Source organism: Prionailurus viverrinus, chromosome C1, assembly GCF_022837055.1.
Source record: "Prionailurus viverrinus isolate Anna chromosome C1, UM_Priviv_1.0, whole genome shotgun sequence".
Classification (NCBI taxonomy): Eukaryota; Metazoa; Chordata; class Mammalia; order Carnivora; family Felidae; genus Prionailurus; species Prionailurus viverrinus.
The window spans coordinates 182,071,474-182,092,850 of NC_062568.1; the positions used below are offsets into that span (position 1 = coordinate 182,071,474).

Genomic DNA, 21,377 nt, shown 5'->3' on the forward strand with positions numbered 1-21,377 from the left:
GCGGGAGGGGGTGGGGATCCCAGAGCGGAGGACCGCGGGGCCCCGGGCACACGCCGAGGCCGAGCGGGCCGGAGAGGCGCCCCGGGCGGGCGCCGGGGTCTCCCGGGCTGGGCGACAGGAAACTCTGGGGAGTGAATGGAAAGAAGTGGGTGGTCCGGCCCCTGCGACTTCCCCTGACATCACTGCCCAAATAAGGAGCTTCCAAGCGGCCGCGGGGCGGCCCAGAGCCGCGCCCGCCGCCGGCGCCCGCCCGCCAGCCCGCCCCGCGCCCACCCCGCGCCGCGTGGGCCGCCTGCGAGCGCCCGGGGCACCGCCGGGCGGAGCCGAGCCGGGCGGAGCCGAGCGAGCGGGCGCTGCCGAGCCGCGCGGAGGCCGGGCGCGCAGCCCAGCGCAGCCCAGCGCAGCCCCGGCGCAGCCCAGCCCGGAGCAGCGGAGCCGCGGCCGGCCGGCAGGTAAGCAGCGAGCGCCCCGCGCGCCGCGCCCCGCCGCGGCCTGGCCGCCCCGGGGCCCCGCACGGCCGAGCGGGCGAGCAGCCCCGGCCGGGGCCGGCAGCGGGCGGACTGGCGGGCGCCGCGCCGGTGGGAGAGGGCTGGGCGCGGGCGCGTGTGCAGGGGCGCGCCGGTGCCAACTCCCGGGACCTCTGGGACTCCTCCGTAGCCCGGGGTTGCCTGGTGCACGCGCTCTCCGCCTGTGTTTCCCAGACGCTACTTCTGTCACCGCCCTGGGGTGACACGAGCGTTCCCGCGTTCACACTTCTCTCGCACACCCGCGCCTGGCACAGCCCCGCTCGCCGTCGGCACGCGCAGCCCCCTGTGCCCCGGGCAGACCCTCACCCCGCCACGCCTCTCAGGCCCGGCGCTGCCTTTCACGGTGGGACACAGCACACCGGCGGGGACTGCTGAAGGGCTTTGGCAGCCCTGGCCACGCTTCCCCCTGGAGGCGGTGGCAGTTTCAGACTGTCACCGCCGACCAGCCTGGTGCTCCTCTGGCATATTGGGAGTGAGTTAAACAACGTAGCTCTGGCTCTTCCCGCCCCCCTTGCAGAATGGCACCTGGCACCGGGGGTGCAGTCTAGGGGGTGCTGTACCTGGCATGGTCGGGAGGGTGTGGTGCCTGGCAGGGAGCTACTCCCGGCCTCACAGCATGGGTGTTCCAGAGCAGCTGCCACTCCATGGGCATTTCTCTGAGCACCCTCCCCTCTCCTCAACCAATGCAGGGTTCCAGGAGTGGTGGTGGTGGGCAGAACAGGTGCAGATGGTGTCAGTCACCGCTTCTTGCAGGGGGCTCTGTGCAGCGGCTGCGATGGCTTATCTATAAACTATGCAATGTTTTCTTTGACGGTTTGATCAAGGACACGGTGGAAACTGATCCAGTCAAGTTAGGAGTCCGTCACTTAGTGGCTCTGGGCAGATTCTTTAATTTCTTTCAGGCTGCATTTTATCATCTGAAAACTGGGGATGAGGGTCCACAGAGGAACGTTGTCAGGGAGAATTGAGATCATATAAGCAAGAACGTTTGGTAAATAGAAAGCCTAGTGCACGTGCCACTTACCCTGGTTTGGATGATTCTGGGCTGGTATCTGCCATGGCTCTGCTCTGTGATTGAGGGAGATCGAATGCCATTGCTATTCAGTCATCTGCAAGAAAGGGGGCACTAATAAGTGTCCTGTGTGTCTGCTAACAGATTCCCCAAAGTGTGTCCTGTGGAATATTAGTTCTGAAAGCTGCACCGTGAGTAAAGGTTTCCCTGATCCAGTACGTCTGGCAAATTCTGCAAGCTCTCTGTCACCCTTCTGGCCAATCACAATCCACACTGGCAAATTAAAGGTTCTGAGAAGTACTGCAATAAAAGAACCTGTTTAACGTTGTCAAGCCAAGCATTTCCCTAGCTGATCCCCCAGCCCTTTTCAAGTTACACGTGCTTGCTCTCCGAGGAAACAGTGTTTCTGGGGCTACCAGCATTGATGGTGTGGGATTCTGCATTTGCAATCAACTTTGGGAGCCAAATTCTAATTACCTTCTTGAATTAACAGTAGGCAGAAGCTCAGAGAGGTTCAGTGGCTCATCTGAGGTCACACAACTGAGCAGCGGCCCAAGATAGTGGTAAAACAGGGACAAGAACCCAGACTCCTCACCTGGTGTCCTCACCCCATTCATTCAATTACATCCAGAAGTTGGTAAGTCTCTTCTGGAACCAGTTTTGTGGCTTTATGTGGGCACTCTGCAGTGTATATTTGACAGATACAAAGATTTAAATGAGTAACTGATGAATGAACCAAATGATGATCAGGTGGCTACTGTGTGTCATTTATTTTGGGAACTTTAGCACGTAAAGATGTGGAACCCAGGGCACCTGGCTGGCTCAGTCAGTTAAGCATCAGGCTCTTGATTTAGGCTCCAGTCACGATCTCACAGTTCGTGGGTTCAATCCCCACGTCGGGCTCTGCGCTGAAAGTGCAGAACCTGCTTGGGATTCTCTCTCTCTCCCTCGCTGTCCACCCCTCCCTCTCCCATGCTCTGTCTTTCTCTCTCTCAAAATAAATAAATAAAATATAAAAAAATAAAAAAGATGTGGAACCCATGGTGAAGAGTAATGGTATCAGCGTCATCATACTCACACATCAATTTCTGAACACAAATCCTTCCCTCCCTGCACACAGACATGCTCACGGTCTGGATCACACATATGCCCCACACATACACACATGCTCCTACATATGCACATGCTCACCTGCTTCTATACACACACACTCCTATGCACACACTGTCACACACATGCATCCTGTTATGCTCCAGGCTGCAGCCAGGAGGCACTCATAGCCATAGGCATGTCCCCTTGTCCGCACATCTCCAGAGCTTGTGGGGGTGCCTGGCATCTGCTTTCCAAGATGGGTACTGAGCGTATATAGGAAGCCCTTGCAGGGCTAGTCCAATGTTTGCATTTCCCCAGTGTTGTTTCATTCCTTCCATCTGCCATAGTGATCCCCCCACCTTCTTCTTTTTTTTTTTTTTTTTTTTTTTTGGTCAGCTATCATTGGGTCACACATGATGTGACTGACACAGCTCTGGCTTCTGTGTTTGTGTTACATCAACCATCAAAGCTCTGTCAGGGCAAGGACTTCATGTCATTTGTTTGATTGGAATCCCCAGCTTCTAGCAGAACGCCTGGCACAGAGGAGAGGTTCAATAAGCATTTATTGAATGAGTGAGTGAGCAAATGACTGCTGGCTGCTGGCATGGCTGCGACCCAGGCCAGCATCCAGGGGGATTCGCTCAACACGTTTGCTAAGTGCCTGCTGGGTCCCAGGCACCTTTCTAGGGATTACGGCAATGCAAACCATTTAATCCTCTGTTCCGGGAGCTTACGTTCCAGTGGGAAGAGAGACAATGAATGGTAAGATAACCCTGAATAGTGATACACACCACAAATGTGTGACTGTTAGGGAGAAATGGAGGAAGCTAAAGATAGGGCCCAAGGAGTCTTCTCGTGAAGAGTTGACATTTATCCCGGGATCTGAATGACGAAGAAGTGACAGGCATGCAAAGATTCGGGGAAAGAGTATCTGAAGCAGAAGGACAGCAGGTACAGAGGCCCTGCAGCGTGAAGGAGCTGGGCTGAGGGCCCGTGGAGAGGCCACACTTGCAGTTCGTTGTTGACTCCCCCAAGCACCGCTGGGAGGGGGCAGTTGCCGGTGTCCGATCTTCATGGTTCAGTCACGAGAGCCAAACTTGGTGTGTGCTGGGCTTTGGGGACAGGGCTGCCTCTGCCGCCTCAGAGGGCTGCCCTCCCGTCTTGTCCGCCCCCACCCCTATAAATGAGGGAAGACTTGGGCTCCGAAGGCCCCTTCCAACTCTGCCATAATAAAAATTTGATGCCCTGTTTGCAGGACGTTCACAACAATTCAGGTGGTCCATCTGGAGGGATTGTGAATTACTTGCACTGCTTCCATTATTAATAACCATGATGTCATACATGTGTGTAGTTCCTGGTCGGCTGCAGAGCCCTCTCTCCTATTATCCCCTCACTCCGTGGGCTAATCTGCCGGTGGGGGGGCGGGAGGGGATAGGGTCTAGGAAGGAGGGTCTGGTGGAGCGGGAAGAGAGCTTGGTCACTGCCATTACCACCACCGCAGGTTCATTCAAGCCACTCCTCCAGCCCCTGAATCCCTGCTTCCTCAGCTCCACAGCAGGATACAAGAAAACCTACCTCCTGAAGCCCTGGGGTATGAAGTGAGAACCTGCATGTCCAGGGCCTGGCACATAGTACCTGTTGGCTCCCATTTGACAAATGAGGAACTCAGAGTTAAGAGAGATTGTGGCTTTTTTTGGGTCCACTTCTGTTATCTTCACTCTTCCCCGCTCAGGGATGATGGGTGCATAGTAGACTCTGGATAGCTATTTTGTTGAACGCGTTTGCCTAAGGTTGCACATCTAGTAAAGGGCGTACCTAGGACTCGAACTCGGGCCTTGGGGCTCTAAAGTCCTTTTCATAAACACCACACTGTTTGGGAGTAGTTGTCGTGGTTAATAAAGACACACTGTTGGACCCCATTTGTAGATGATCAGAATTACTGCTGCTTTCTCGAGCATCCTAGAGTTGTAAGGTCTCTGCTTCTGAGGCACGGTGTTCTTTGTAAACGAGTCCGTGGATTTCATAAGAAACATTTTGGAACCCTCTGGAAGAAGGTGTGGATGTGAGAAAATGCCCTCCTGAGGACCGAGAGCATGGCTCTTAACCAAGGGCGTCCTTTGCTGTCACCTGAGGGGTTTTTAGCAGAAGAGCTCCAAGTTCTACCCCAGATGATTCAGAGCCTCTCAGAATGGCATGCGGGCATGTGGAGAAGTGCCCTGTGCTAGAAGGGCAGCCTGGGGATGAGAAGCCCAGCCAGCTGGGTGCCCAGGAAGTCTGGCGGGCCCTACCTCTGCCTCCAGTGTCCGTGTGTCCTTAGTTGTGGCTCTAATGCCCTCGACCCAGGCCCACACCAGGTGCATGGTGACAACATGAGCTATAGAGCCCCACAGACCCAAGTCTGCATCTCCTCCTTTCTAGCATGTTCCTTGGCCACACTCCTTAACCTGTCCTAAGCCTCCCTTGCTTGTCTGTAATGTGAGAATGCTAATACTTACCTATGAGGTGGCTGTATGGATTATAGGAGACCACCTGTCAGGCATCTTATGAGATATCTGTGCCTGGCCCGTAGCAGGTGAACAGCAAACAGTAGTTTCAGTGATGAATGTAAAAAATTCATGATAATAATAAAAACAGTGACAGGATTTGTGAATCAGCTACTGAAGGGTTCAGTAAAAATGGACCAATTTGCTCCAAACACCAGACTTTCCAGTCTGGCACACTGCAGGCCGTACTTGGCAGTCTGTGGGCTAAAGAGTTACCAGCTGTGCCGTCTTCCCACACCTCGTCATTGGGGGCTGAGTGGGGACCAGGGCCGGCATGCCTCTGACAGATCCATTGGCTCAGAGAGGGGGCTGTGAGGTTGGGAGGTTAGTGTTGATGTTCAGGCTTGCGATCAACCCCATCAGTCTGCTCTCCCGCCGCTGAGGCCAATGAACAGGGCAGCTGGGGGGAAACACCTGGCTTGTGGGAAACGCAGGCGGTGCACGAACCTCCTCTGCCATTCATGCATTTACTCACTGACAGTGGACTGTGTCCTCCTGTGGGCACAGCTCGGGGCTAAGCCCTAGGAGACAGTCTGCCTTCTCAAGAAGCTCAGAGTCTCACAGATCCAACCATTCACTAGCCACGTGGCCATTGACAAGTTGCATTTCTTCTCCAGATATCGGTTTCCTCGCCTCTAGAATGGGATTGTTCTGGCTACTTTACCAGAGGAATATTCTGTCGTTTGAAGGACCTGCCTGTCTCCGGGGTGTGAGGTTTTAGGGTCTCTACTCGAACGGTCGGGCAGAGCACGAGGGGTTTGGAGCCAGAAGAAACTCCACTCTGCTGCTGGCTCTGCCACGTCCTTGCTGTGTGATTTGCTGCATTTTTTAACTTCTCTGTTTCCTTTTTCTCACTGTATAATGTGGTTATGACACCTTTGTTGCAGGGCACTATGCGTGTTAGGTGAGATGATGATAGAGAATCTGGCTCTCAACGAATGTGACTCCCATTTCCTTTCCGTCTGGCTCTTGGCTCTACTGTCCTGTGTGTTGCTGTTTTTTGGAGAGTCCCCTCTACCCACTGCTGCCCAAACTCATCAGGTGCCCAAGAATGGGCACGGCAGGGGCGGGGTGGGGGTGGGGGGGGCAGACGGCCAGATTGGAAGTCCAGGAAATAAGCACGTGCTTCTTGGTGAAATGTGGGCATGGGAAGGTGTTTCCAGCCCAAGAGGAATCGGGACCAGGATGCAGAGCCCGGAGTCCTGGGTTCTGTCCTGCACCCACCACTGGGTCACCGTGTGTCATTTGCCAGTTCCCTCCCCCTCTCTGGACCTCAGTGTCCTCCCTGGGGCCAGTCTGCAGGATCCCCTGGCTTTCTTCCTGCTCTGAGAGGCCTGTCAGCCTTTGATATGTGAGCGGAGCGCAGAGTGGCCACAGGAACAGAGTAGGTTGGCTGGGTGTGGGGATTTCACCAGCTTTTTCCAGCCTGGGCTCGGCTGGAATCGATTGTGCAGAGAGGCCGGCACACAGCCCCTGGGCCAGAAAGAGACTGTGGTTTCTAACTGACAGAGCTGCTCCCAGAGAGGAGGCAGGTGAAGGGACATTAATGGCATTAAATCAAATTAAAAGAGGAGCATTGCTCCTTTTTTTTTTTCCCTTAAAGAAGGCCCAAAAGGCTCAAACCACCTGCTTCCCCAATAGCTTTCCTTTTCTTTGAGTTAAACAGTGTGTTTGGCTGGAAAGAGTTTGTTTTCAGGTCACCTGGAGGGACACAAGAGGTTTGCAGAGCAAAACTGAGCATTTAGATATTCATTTACCAAGTATCTGTTCCAAGTGTCAGGCACTGTTCTAGGCACAGAGCTGCAGCAGTGGTCAAAACAGACAGCAGTCAGTGCTCTCCTGGAGCTTAGAAACCAGCAGAGGGAGGCATACATTGCAAAAGGGGCACCAAAATGTGTAATACACCAAATGGAAAAAAAGCCGTGGAGGGAAATAAAGCAGGGTAGGAAGCTAGAGGATGCCAGGGGGAGGGATCCAGGGGGCCCTCGTCTATAGGATGGTCAGGGAAGTTTTCACTGATAAGGTGACATTTGAGCAAAGCCACGAAGGAAATGTAGAACTGAATAGACTAATTTGAGAAGAATGTCCTTTTTCCATGGCATACATGGAAAGATCCAGACTTCTGGGTCTTTAATATGCAAGATCTACGGAATGATCTTATTTGGAGCTAACCTGGTCAGCTCAGCCAGGCAGCTCAGACTCTGAGCTATCCTGCTCTATATACAGGATACCGAATCTAATTCATGATTGTCGTTATAGCAACGCTAATAATAATAACAGTGAGCTGGATAGGACTCTAAGTGAATTGGGCTCTGGGCCTGTCCTCGAAGGCTGTCTTATTCTAACAAGGTAGAAGGTATCACCTCCATGTTGCATCTGAAAACTCTGTATATGGAGTGACAAGCCCAGGACCATCTTCCAAGTGAGGGGTAGAGTGGACCCAAAGCCGACTTTGCATCGGACACCGTGTGTCTCCTTACAGGGCCACTGGGCACCCAGCTTACCACTTTGCAGGTGGTAGGGGATAATATTTCTGGAAAACAAAATAAATCCATAGACTAAGAAAGTATGACGACTAAAGCAACGTGGGATTCTGGACGGGCACGGAAATGGACATTAGAGGAAAAACTGTGGAAATACGAACGAAGTCTATAGTTGAGCGCTAATAGTAATGTACCAAGATCAGTTTCTTAGCACAGATGGACCTTGGTTATGTAAGATGTGAGCATTAAAGAAAACCGGGTGAAGGGCATATGGGAACTCCCCTCTGTCTTTGCAAATCTTGTGCCCGTATGAGATTATTCCAAAGCCATAAGTTTGTATAAAAATAAGTGAATAAATCCACATATACTCCGACCACTGGCCTCCTCAGGGTTACTGAGGGAAATCATAAAAGGTCATCAAGTAATTGAATCCCCGCTGTTATTAGTCACCCCGAGTGTGCTACCTGGAGTTGCCCGTGTGAGAGAGAAGAAGTAAAAGTATAAACCGGCATGTGGCATGATGCTAGGGGAGAAGTGTTCTCTTGGAGGTATCTCCCCTGGAGAGTGCCCCCAAATGAATTCCTAGTATACCGTCTGACCTACATTTTAGGCGATTCCAAGTATGCCCTTTACACGTGACGAAAGTTCACCAGCTCATTTTCGCCTGATGCTACAGCAGACAGATGGAAACCTAGTTTTATCTGTGGAGCTGTATCATGTGACTGTATGAATCGTAGTGAGTAATGGCTGAGAAGGAGTGGTGCCAGGTAGTGAGAACAGAATCGGAGAACTGGAAGGGCTTATTCCTGCGAATCGGGTTTTCTTTTAGGGTAGAAAACATTTACGACCAGGGAAGGGTGTCTTCTGGGTCGAAGGAAAGAGCCTGTGGTCAAGGGATTCTAAGCTTTGGTCCCTACGTGCTGTGATTCCCCATTCACAAAACACGTGAGCTGGCTTCGGTGGATCTCTGGAGACCCTCTGTCTGAGAACCTCTGAGCCCAGAGCAGGTGATTGGCCCCGGCTCGCCTCACAACTGCAGAGCACCATGACTTAGCCTGCCTGGGCAGCTTAGTCTCCTAGGTGCTTCCAGAAGGCTCGTGTCACTCCACACGTTGCCTTGGTGTGTGGGCATTTGGTGTTGCCCTGGAGTACAGGAGGGGCAAAAGATGCCCAGACGGAGGACAGGAAACCATCGTCCTAAGTCCATCACAAAGCGTTTCATGTTTCCAAGTGTAGGATGGCCCTCCAAGATGGGCTCTTTATTTTTCAGCAGGCTCTGATCTTGTAAAATAAAGAACTCCAGCATTGCCCACGGCGTGCTCCGTAGAACATAGGTGCAGAGGGGTGGAAAGATGTGTTACAGGGAGAAAATAGAAGTGCTTCAGCCACATATCATAAGGGCTGTATACCACAGGACTTCTGGGTCTTTAATATGCAAGATGTGCATTGGAAATGTCCAAAAAAGCGTGTGTGGGAGAATGTGTGTGCGTGTGCGTAGAGGCGGGTATTATGTGCAGTTTTCCAAGCTTGACTGATCAGAGAATTCACATATAGCTCATATAGATGTACCTATAAGACGTAGGACATACGTATATGAATATACGTGTGAGGAATGTATGCGTATATACAAGGAGTAGCTGGACTAGAGTTTCATACGGAAACATTTGGGGGAACACTAGAGTTATCTGAGGTCAAAGCTGAAAAAAACACGAATGCTAAATTGTGGCTCTAAAACTTGGTTCTGCATATTAGTTTCAACATGTCAGTTTCACACATTTTTTTTCCTATTTTGTTAACTTAATTTCTTTTTTCTCAGAAGAAAAGTGGCAACTCGCATGCAAACGACCCTCCCTCCTCCCCTCCGGGTTGTGTTCATGGGAGACAGAAGTAATGTCATTGAAATGAGGGTAACCAAGCCCATGTGACAACTCAGCGGTGGGCCTCTAACCCAGAAACCCACCTGTGACATTGGTGTTTCTAGAGCTAAAAAAGAACCACATTAAAAAATGCCACTATGGGCCAAAATCTGGTCTTTGTCAAGTCTGGCTTTTGCATGTGAAATCTGCACGTACACAGGTGTGTTTTTCACACTGAAAGGAGAGCACTGTTACTGGTCCGTGTGCCTGTCCGTGGACGTGCCCAGGTGGGTGAGGACACATTTTGATTTGATGACCGTTTCGAGCTAGGCTGACCGTCACAGCACCCCCAGATTGCAGCCTTTCCCTACTCCATGTTGCCCCCAGGGGAGAGTCCTGTACCCTGCCTGCCTGCCTTGTCAAGACCTTCCAGCAGGGCCCCACCTCAGCCTCCGTGTTCCCCTGACTCCCGTCCCCACAGATAAATCATGCCCCCAACCCAAACCCTGCTCTCCTCCTCCAGGCACATCCCAGGCATGTCCACATCCCATCCAAGGTGCAGGGTCCAATCCCATTCTGTGATTGCCTCTGTCAGAAACTGAATTTCAATTTCCTCACCTGGTATTATGAGAACAACGTGCTCTTAAAGACTCCACGAATAAAGTAAGGGAGACATGGCAGAAAGAGGAAACATTTAAGGTGGGGGAGGGGTCCTTTCTGTACGGTTTAGCTTGGGGCGGGGCGGGGAAGCCTCACAAACATCTCATTTGAGGACAGCATCATTGGTTCAACTCATCCCTCAGACCCTGGCCTGTCCCACATCTGAAATGTATGATCTGAGATGTTATTTGAAGTCTTTAAGCCTCTCTTTCTCTGGCCATAAACATGGGCGGAAGCTACCACCTCCCTCTTAGGATGTCGATTCAGTGCTATGAAGCTTGTGGGGAGTCTAGAGCAGGTCCTGGTGCATAGAAAGCTACATATTACTTGTCATCGCTATTTCTGAAAATTCCATCAACTAAAAAAACAAAACAAAACAAAACAAAAAAACAAAACCAGGTAAGTCTTTAAAAGTGTGCAAAAGATATAAATAGGTAGTTCACAAAATAGCCCATGAACGTGGACTAATGCTCTAGCTACCAAAAACCGAAAGATTGTACGTTAGAATGCTTACAGATGGCAACAATGTAAAAACAAAGAGAGATCTAGTGGTGGCAGGGGTCAAAGGGAACGCGTGAGCCTAAATTGGCATCAATGCAAATGAAAAATGTACATGCCCGCTTCTATCCAGCAATTCCCCAGCTGTAGGAAAATGCACGTGCACCAAGATGTGCTTGCACAAAGGAGAAATTGTTTGAAGTAGGGAGAAATCGGAAGGGCCCTCAGTGGCCGGCAGTGGCAATGCTTAAAAATATACTGTGGTGCGTTTGTCACCGTGGAATGTTTTGTGGCCATTTAAACAGAAAAGTGAATCTGTAGGTCCCAACATGGGAAGACATTTCCAACATAGTCTTAACTGGAAAAAAGGTTTCTGTGTGATATGTTTAATACAATCCCATTTTTATATAGAGAAAGTTAAACAATTATGTATGCACCTGCACACTGAAATATGTTTTTGTGCTCATGGAAACAGAGTGGGAACATACCTGGGAACTGTTAGTGGCAGTTTCATCTAGGGAGTAGAATTTGGGAGGGCAAGAGCGCCTGGGTGGCTCAGTCGATTCAGTGTCCGGTTCTTGGTTTCGGCTCAGGTCATGATCTCATGCATGGGATCGAGCCCCACATCAGGCTCTCTGCCGACATCGTGGAGCCGGCTTGGGATTCTCTCGCTCTCCCTCCCGCTCTGCCCCTCCCCTGCTCCTGCCCACACTCCCTCAATTCTCTCTCTCTCTCTCCCTCCAAATAAATAAAGACACTTTTTAAAAAATTGGGGAGGGTGGGGAGGCGCTTGCCCACATTTTAAGTTAAATACTTCTGTGGGTATTTTAAAATATTTTTTAAACGAAACAAAAAAGAGAGACCAAGGAAATGAAAAGACTAATACTAATCTGTGCAGTAAAGGATCATTGAGAAGATTAACTGAGATGATACTTGACAAGCAACACAGTGCCTGGTGCTTTAGCAAGTGCCCTTGGAATACTTACTTCCTTTTCCGTTCCTGCATGGACTGTGTGCCACCTCCTGTCCCCTCTGTGGCCATCCCAGTGTTTTCCCCAGACTGAAGGCTCCTAAACACGCCCGCTGACACACTGCGTGACTGCCCTTGAGGGGCCCCCAGCCCCATCTGGGGAGCCCGCCCTGTCTCAGTTTCCAGCACTTCCCCTGGGGTCTTTTCTCATGGTCCCCTCACCTCCTGTCTGCCAGAAGATGCCTCTCCTCACCTTTCAGCGTGGGGCCGTCTTGGTCACCAGCACATTCTGAGGGTGAATCTTATCATTTGGGTCAAGTCGGCTCACGGATTTCTCTTCTGTTTCCATTCAGGGCCAGGCTTCCCCCCCCCCCCCCCCGCCACCTCTTTCCTGGGGCATGTGGGCTTTCCTGGGTCCCTTCCCCCCCTGGCTTCCACCTGGTCCTAATGAATTCCATCATGTCTGCTTAAAATCACTTTACTTCCAATTTGCTAATTTAATTCTAGTCTTACAGAATTTTGGCAACCCTGCCAAATTGGGTGCCAGATGCAGATTTAATGAGCATATTTTCAGTTCTTTCTTTCCTGTCTGCATGAAGATGCTGAAGAGAACAGGGTTTGGAACGAGTCCCCAGGGGGCTCCCTGGAATATCCCTCCCTGGGTTTGACCCTGAGCCACCGGGCTCTGACCCTCCAGCCAGGTCTGTCCCCCGTGGGACTGTTCCTCCGGGAAGGGAGTTATTGCATTTTCCTCCCTGTCCTAGAAGCCCCAACCCAATTCCCATCATTTGGACTTCACAGGAAATGTATTTGGAGAAAATTGCTTATTTCCTCCGGCCTATGTCTTCCAGCAGCCATGTGCATGCAGTTCAACAGATGTTCAAGGATTCGTTTATTCTATTTCACAAACACATACTGAGTGCTTTCTAGAGTGATTTCTCAGTGTTTTCTGTTGACTCCCTGCAAGAGAATTATGGGCCAGGGGAAAGCGGGGCTTGGGAAAATGCAAGAATCCCGGGGCCTGCCCCTCGGCTATAGAATCCAAGAGTGTACAGGGTGGAGGCTGGGATTCCACCCCCCAGGGGATCCTTGTGCCTCCAGCATTTCCCTGTGTTACTTCATTTCAAATTCAAACCAACCCCTCACGGAGACATTTTTATCTCCAAGAGTAAGACTCAAAGAAGTCAAGTGGGTGGCTCAAGGCACGTAGTGGTGAGTATCAAAGCTGGGACTGTGCTAGAGGCTTTTTGATTCTAAGTATAGGGCTCTTTCCATCTCCCCGTCACAGCCGCTCAGGACCCGTGATCACGATGCACGGCTCACGACTGACACACAGCCTGCCTGTGCCTGTCGTCGTAACCCACACGGGCCCTACTTTACAGGCGAGGAAACGGAGACTCGGCTGTTTTCACTGCCAAGCTGCCAGGCGTGCAGCCCTGTAAAAGCAGGAGCCAGGACCCACACCACATCTGATTCTAACTTCTGTGCCAAGCGGCGCAAAGGGCTGAATGGAGAATAAGTGGGAGTTCCTTCACGGAGCGGGAGAAACCCAGCAAAGCTCTGTGGCAGTGAAGCCCTTGCCTTTGGGCAAAAGTCACCTCTGTTTCTGAGCCTTGGGCTTGTCCTCGGCACAAGGGTAGGGTTGGTGATTTCCAAACACTTAAAACAGTGGGGCCTCCTGCATTCCCTCCTTGTAGCCCAAATACAACCTTACACGGTATCGCGGTTTATACCAACAACACTGGAGACACTTGAGTGGCTCTGGGCTTTCTAGAAGGCAACTTGGGAACATCCTGTTTAGCCTCCAGCATGGGTCATCCATGAGCCTCCTCCCAACCCCCCCCCCCCCCCCCCCGCCCAAAGTGACGTGGTGCCTGTGGCCTCAGTTTTGGAGTCTGGCATGCCAGGGTCCAGTCTGGGCTCCACCACTGTCTGAATGCGTGACCTTGAGCAAGTTGTTTGCTTTCTCTGACTCTCGGCTCCTCTGTAAGGTGAGGATGAGAATAGTTGAAGAATTCTCAGGGGAAGAATAAATGAGCTAAGTGCATACAAAATACTCAGCACAGGACCTAGCATGTGGAAGTTGTGTTAACTCTCGTTTTCCTTAGATACAACATGAGAGATTAAACAGTCATGGCAAGTATTTCCCAGGGCCTGAGGGACACCCTGTCGTGTAAGTGTTGTGGACAGTGAGGCGCAGATATTTGTTAGTCTCTACGGGGGATGCGATCTCATTCTTAGAGGAACCTCCCAGGACAGTGAGGGGAGCTTTGGGAAGAAGCAGGATTTGAACCTGGCTTCTCAGACCGGACTCCCAGGGCAGAAATGCAGAAGGCTGGCGGGACTCGCCTCCAGTAAAGGCGGAGCTGGGGACCAGCTGGTCTCATGACAGTGGCTGCTTCCCTCTTTGGGCCCCCATCCCAGGTAGGGCCCAGGCTCAGAGAAGCCCAAGGAGGGGTGGTAGGATCAGAGCAGCATGAGGGTCAGGGCCAAGGGCGTATCCAGCAGATCCCAGCCTTTGGTGGCAAAAGCAGAGAAGGAAAGGCTGAGATGCTATATAGACCTGCAGCTCAGGGGTGGTGAGGCGGTGAAGGAGGGGGGGACAGCTTTCCACAGGGGTGCCGGTGATGAGACGAGAGTGCCAGCCCAGCCCCGCAGTCACATCCCTGGGGGGGGGGGGGGGAATCCCTCCCCCTCCCCCACCGCGCAGTGGTCCCCAAACCCTGGAAGGGGCTCTCATGCCCGCAGAGCCACAGTGACAAGAGAGAGTGAGTGTGTGAGAGCCAGTGGAGCACCAAGGAAGGGACGTTTTCCCCCCTCAGCGGGGTTATTTCTGGCTCTGCTCCTGCTGTCACTGTGGAAACTGCACGTGCCCGGTTCGGTGTGGAAACATGATGAGTTTTCCAAGGCTGATGTGCACCAAGCAGTCAGCCAGGAAGCCGCTGTGGCTGCTGCTGGTAGGATGTGAGTGTATAACCCCCCCCCCCCCAAACCACTGCTCTTGTCTCCTGACTCTCTCTCTCTTTCTCTCTCTCTGCCTGTGCTGCCTTTCTCCTGAAGCTATATTTGGGGGAGATGTGTTTCATGCAGCATGATAGGCAGAATAATGGCCTCCAAAAGATGTCCATGTCCCGATTCCCAGAACCTGTGAGTATGTTACCTCGCATGGCAAAGAGGCAGCAGATAGCATTCTGGCTGCTAATCAGCCAACTTTAAAATCGGGAGATTATCCTGGATTATCCACTTGAGCCCAGGGCTATCACAAGGCCCTTGAAACGTGGAAGGAGGAGCAGAAGAATCAGATTCGAGGAAGGCTCTGCCAACCGTTACTGACTTTGAAGGTGGAAGGGGCCATGAACCAGGGAATTCAAGCAGCTTCTAGAAGTTGAAAAGGAAAAGCAAATAAACAGAACGGATCCTCCCTAGAGCCTCGAGGAGAAACGGAGCCCTGCCAGCCCCTTGATTGTAACCCAGTGAAAATGCATGGATTTCTGTCCCCCAGAACTCTGAGATCATAAATTTGTGCTGTTTGAAGCCACTGAATTTGATGGTGATCTGCTACCGTGACAGCAAGTAGTATATACCAGGGAGGCTGAGGCTGATGTGGCTGGAGTGCCTCAGTGGGGAGAGTCGCAGACGTGTTCTTCTGTTTTCCTGAGGTCTGGTCACAGGTCCCCGCTGGCTAGCTTGCTGTCCAGGTGGGAGAGTGACTTCCCCTCTGGGAGCCTACAGCTCCTTAGACCCCCGGGTGGGGTCTCCTGCAGGTGCACGCTGTGAAGGTGCTGTCTCCTCCGCCCGGAACACCACCCCTCTTCCCTCTGTCAGCCCTCCAATTCTTCAGGGCCCCCTGTCCCGTCCCCTCTAAGTAACTTCTTCCTCTGACACCTGGTGCCACCCCTGTGGGACCTGACACTCTGGTGACTTTGCGTTGTCTGGGTTTTAACCACCAGCCTCTGCTGCTCCTCCCCCGACACCCACCCACCCACCCACCCACCGGCCACACAGCAGGGAGTTGCCAGAACCCAGAAGGCCAAGTGGATTCGCTGGTTAGAGCTGGTCATGCCCAGACATGTAGGAGCCACTCTCTGTGACAAGGAGGTCTACACTTGCCCACGGGACACCCAGGGTCAGTCCTGGCTGTGGCGTCTGGGAACCCTTGGGCAGATCAGGCTGGAGGTGAGCAAGATCAATGGATATGAAAGCCCTTGAGCACACTGCGGCCATGGGTAACCTTTCTCCCCAAGGTACAGCCCAGGAGTGACAACTATTCTCCCACCTGGGGCATATGCCACCCTTCTGCCTGGGAGCCCTTTTTCCCTTGCTTTCTTGGGTCCTTCCCATATGCCTGGAGCTGGGCAAACCTAGAGAAAACATGGAGTTCCAGGGTCAGGACGTGGGGAGGCCGGTGAGGTGCCCGTGACGCAGAGTCCAAGGTAGTGTGCCCCTCAGTGTCACACAGATGGAGCCTGGAAGGTCTAACCCCACGCTCCCTTTTATAGATGAGGAAACTGAGGGCTGGAGAGTGGAAACGCCTTGCTCAAGGGCGCAGGGGGAGCTCCTGGCAGAGCTGGGACCAGAACACCCCTCTGTCACCTTCAGCTCCAGGGCGGGTCCCCTCTGCCTCCAATTAAATGCGTGAGTAAGTGGCTGAGTGAGTTTATTACTCCAACACTGTTTCTTGGGTGCCTACTCTCTGTTAATACTCTGTGAGGGGCTGGGCTGCAGCTTGGGAACAAGACAAACAGTCCTTCCCTGAGAACTTACATTCTTTAAGGAGAGAGTGAGTAATTATGCATTAGCTCCTTGATTACAGTGGTGATGAATGCCGTGTCGGGGATGGTCGGATGGTCGGAAGTCTCGGGCTGTGAATAGTTGTGCAGGATAGTCCGGGGCGGGGGGCGGGGGGGGGGGTGCTCCTCGTCAGTGTGCTTCCATGTAAGAGTTTCTAATCCAATTTGGAAGACAGGACCACTGTGTCCTCAAAGGAATAGCACAAGGCTGTGGTAAGAAGTGAACGAGCTAGGCTGGAAGGAGGGCCCAGAATTACAGCCCTAGCCCCTTACCTTCAGTCTCTCCCTGTTTTGGTTAACAGATCAAGTGCAGTCAGCCCTCACTGGGCGGGGTGGCGGTGGGGGGGGGGGGTGTCTTAGAGGAGGAACCCCGCAGCCAGGAAGGCAGGGGAGACCAGCAGGTGGAACAAGGCATTGCCCTGTCCTGGACTGGATGCGTGCGATGGCAGAAGGGGCTGGAACCCAGGCTTCTCTGCCTGGACAAAGTCTGGCTCTCAGCATTGCCTGGAAGGAACCTGGCTTCTAGGAACTTAGGTGTCTCTCCCTCCCACCAGCTCACTGTGGGGCTTTGTACCCTCACCTCTCTGTATGAAGAAAGCCCAGGGAACAGCACAGGAATAGGTTTGTGCTGTTGTTTTGTTAAAGCTCCCTGCCTGTCTGTCGGGTGGGGCCCCAGATGACCCGGGGGCCAGTTCCGTCTCCCACACACTGGCTGGAGGGAGGGCTCTCAGGAGCTGCTCCTTTCCCTGAGCCCTATTTTATCTGTAAAATGAAAGTGAGAAAGACCAATTACTCCCAATTGTTAAAATTGGAAAAGAAAAAAAAAAAAAGGAACAGATGTGCAAGGGTGTTTTAAATCCTTGGCTCATAAAGACATAGAAGATGCCACCAAATGAGAGCATTCCTTCAAGGATCAACAGGGCACCTTGCATCATTTGCAGAGTCGGAGACCCAGCTTGGCTTCAGGAGGAGCAGAGAAGGATGCCTGGCTCTTTCTGTTTGCTTTTCTTTAATCGGGAAGAATTATTCTGGCTGATAAATAATATCCACTCCTCAGCAGGGAGTTAGAACAGAAGGGGTTCTTTAGAGATGGGCTTGTTTGGTCTTTGGTCTGACGGAAGAGGAAACGGAGTCCCGGAGAGGCACAAGGGCAAACGCCAAGCTGTGCGGGGATCTAGGGCTGCAGCACAGAGAGAGATGGCAGGTTCCCCGGGAAAACCTTTTGGTTCAGGTGGACCTTGGACCCGCCAGTTTGGCAAAATCACCTGTTGCTTGTCCTGGATGTGGTGATGTCAGAGGCAACACCCTGGAAGGCAGGCCAGTGGTCGTGTGCCGATTCCGCACCCCAACTGCTGTGCTGAGCACGGGAGTACACAGCCAGTACGTGTCGTTCCTGCCCCCGAGACACTCGCTATCTGCAGGGAAGGCAGCCCAGCAGAAGAAACACTGGTACAGTGTGATGTGGTTGGTGTCATAGCAAAGCTCTGGGTGGAGGGCCAGGAGCGAGAGGGAAGGGAGCTCTGGCTGGGCCCCGGGACAGTGGTGGGGCTGGGGCAGAAGGAGGTTTGGCCAGAGCTGAGCTTTCACAGGATGGGGCGGGGGGGGGGGGGGGGGAGTCTGGCTGGTAAAGAAGGGGAGGGAGGACCCTCCTGAGAGAGGAGACAGGGCGAACAAGGGTTTGAAGCCTGGGAAGAAGGCAGTGTGCTCAGGAATTATCAGGTAGTTGAAAGGCAAGGGGTGAGGCAGAGTGTCAGGAGAAGGGTGAGGCTGGACGGTCACGGTGGCCCTATGGGGAGGAGGCTCTGACCCTTTCCAAAGGCATCTGGATTTCTGATGGCAGTCAGCAGGCATCAGAAGTGGTCGTGGAGCACCGTGATCTGTGCTGTTCTGTGACGCAGAAATACCCCTTTGCACTGCACGGACCGGTGGCGGGGAGTGGGCAGGGTGGAGAGGAGCTAATGGGTTTGAGACCATTCAGGGGCCAGTTCACTGAGAATCTGGTGACATATGGGATATGGGGGATGAGGGAGAGGTCACTGATGGCTCCTGGACTTCTCGGGATGCGTTGGGTGACTTTCAAGATGCCCGCGCTGAGATTCCGAATCTGACCCTGGGCCTTGGGCTGCTCACCCGGGACTCAGCAATAGAGGCCAGTTGGTCCCAGTCCCTGGATGATACCCCCATCTGCTGGTTCCCCCAAGAGGAACCAAGAAAAGCATGTGGATGCTGTCGGGATGTTGATTCATCTTCACCAACACACCTACAGATATTTTCCCGTTACCCGGGGGTAGTAAATTGAGAGAACTCAGTGTTTATTCACTCATTTATTGTCACCAGTTATGTTCAAGGCTTTGTGAGTGATACAGAGATGAATCAGACACATCCCAGTCCTGTCCTCAAAGTTCGTGTGGTTTGTCTGTGATGCCGACAAGAATTTGTATATATTGTATTACACACACACGGGAGAGAAGGTAAATGCCACAATAAAGAGACCAAATGCTATCTATAAGAGATCATTTCTGGCCAGGGAGGGTTGGTCATGGAGGGCTTCGTGGAGGAGGGGGCATATGAGCTGGGCTCACAATGGTGGATGTGGTTGGATTCGGCCACAGTGGCATGGAGACAAGCATTCCAGACAGAGCCCTGCACGGGAGGGGACGTGAACGCTCTGAGCAGGCAGTTTTGGCAAGGGCAGGGGTTTGTACGGGAACGGTGACGTCAAGGGCATCCTGGCATATTTGTGAGGGTGATCCCAGGTGGGGACTGTACTCTCCAGGAGGAACCGCTGAAGGAGCTGGGACAGGAACGGGCCAGGTGAGAGCTGGGTATCAGGGCAGTTTATCTGGCCTTGTGGAGAGAGTGAGCTCAGGAGGACAGCTTGGACTCTGTCACGTGTTGGTCTAGATGAGGGGACAGGCACTGGGTCTTAGGAAGGGTGACAGAAAAGAGCTTCATCCACAGTTGTTGACGCTTACTGAGGCTTTAGGCCGGGCGCTGTTCTAAGCATTTTCATTTAATTTAATTCCAAATGGTTAATTTGGATTAACCAATGGAGTCTTCCCTACATCTGACCAGGTAGACGCTACATTTGTTACCATTTTACAAACCAGTTCACTGAGTCGCAGAGATGGGAAATGAACAACCTGACCCTGGTCACACAGCTAGGAAGCCGAGGAGGAAGGATTCAAGCCCAGGAGCTTGTGCTCCTAAATCCCACTCTAGAAAGGTCTTTCCTAAGGGGACTGAGCAGATGAAAGGTGGTCCTGCCAGGGTCGGGCCCATTCCTCCCACCCGCCCGGCAACCCCGAACAGCGGCTGTGAGGGCTGACCCAGGCCCTCCTGACCCCCCTATAGACTGGGAAGGGCCCAAAGGGCCCAAAGAGTCGGTTCACCGACTCGAACGGCCTACATATAGGAGGTGGCAATGCAAATAATTGATGCAATGGAAACTTTCTATGGAAAAAGGTACCCACTCAAACAGCCACAGAGTCCAAAAAAAGGAAGAAGGGCAGAGCAGACCCAGAGGGCTCTGTAGCAAACAATTTCCTTTGGCATAGCCTCCGCTGCCTGACTGAGCCCTTGAACTGGCGGGGGTGGGGGAGGGGCGGCCCTGGGCAGGAGTGGGGGCAGGTTGGGACCAGAAGCTCAGCTGGGTCCCTTGAGGGCCCCGGGTCACCAGGCTTCCCCTCTCAGCTCAAGAGGCAGTCGTTGTGGGGACACAAAGCAATTGTCCCTCCAAACACCCACACCCTGCCCGCTTCTTCCCAGTGGGTCTCGCTTCCTGACTGCTTCCCGAAGGTGGGCCCGTTGGTTGAAGCTGTGCATTCCCTGGGGTCTCCCAGAGTCCAGACCTGCTCTTCTCTCTCTGTGTCCTCCTGTTACGGGATCTGGAATCTCCTTCTTTTAGAGGGCAAAATCCTTGTAAGTGTAAGTAAAGCTGAACGGTCAGGAATGACCAAAAGAGGAAGAGCGGGAAGGTCATTGTTTGGAAAGTCACCTCTATGTTATTTAATTCTTCTTCTGACCATTTTAAAGATGGAGAAACTAAGACCTGAAGTGTTAAATGGCACCTGAGGCCACACAGTGGCAGAGGCTGGAGGTACCCAGTTTTATCTGTGACCAAAGCCTGGGGCTGTCCTGCTGTGCGAGGCCACCCCATCTCCTTGTTTTCTGAACGTCTGCTCCCTCGACTGTCACGTGACGGTGAAGGAGCCTGCCTGTAGCATCAGTGTGACAGTGACATAATGTAGGGACAGCTTTGACACGTGGTAGGCAGTCAACAAACATTGGTTTTCCCTCCCTACCCGTCCCTTCTGTCTCTCCAAACTGGGGAAGATGTGATGAGCCTTTTGGGGAGAAAGCAGCCCAAGTGTGGGGTGCCTTGGGAGAAAGGGCCATAATCGCTGATTTTCTGGCCCATCTTCCCTACTAGATCTGTGACATCTGAGGCAGGGGCCCAGGTCTCTTCCCCTTTGCACCCTGTGGTCTAGCCCAGTGACGAAGAGGGCCTTGTGGAAGGTCACTCAGCTGGAGGCAGCGGGACCCCAAGTGTGAGCCAGTCCAGTGGGCTTTCTACCACACCTGCGAGGGGAGACTTCCGGTGCGAGAGGGCCCCCACAAGGCGTGGCCCAGTATGGCAGGAAACAGCTCCTCTACACCTTGTCTGAGCCGGTGCAGTCCCTGGGGTTTCGACCGCAGCTCCTCTCCCTGCCACTGTTTATTCTCCTGGACTCCTGGGCTGGGTGCCCTCCATGTGCCATTCAGTGCCTCCCTCCCCATCCCTGCAGTGCCTGAAAACCGTGAATATTCCTTCTGCCTAGTCCCAATATGGAGCTTAGGGGCCCGGGTGTTCCTGCCTCTCACGACACAGAATCCCTTACCCTGCCCTTGAAGTTCCTCTTTTTCTATCCTCGAAACAACTGGAAATGTATCAGCATCCTCTGTTT

At 52.7% G+C, this 21,377-nt stretch overlaps 1 protein-coding gene across 6 annotated transcripts in view; it reads left to right on the forward strand.

The window, feature by feature from the left end:
* The window catches only part of HIVEP3 (HIVEP zinc finger 3), a 475,566-nt gene that overhangs the window by 344,983 nt on the left and 109,206 nt on the right, over positions 1-21,377 (forward strand). Inside the window, exon 1 of one of the 6 annotated variants that reach the window (XM_047869025.1) lies at positions 402-452. The exons of the other annotated variants lie outside the window; for them this stretch is intronic. The gene's annotated coding sequence lies outside the window, so the exon portion shown is untranslated. Of the gene's footprint in view, positions 1-401; positions 453-21,377 lie in introns of those variants that run through there. 6 annotated transcript variants of the gene reach the window in all.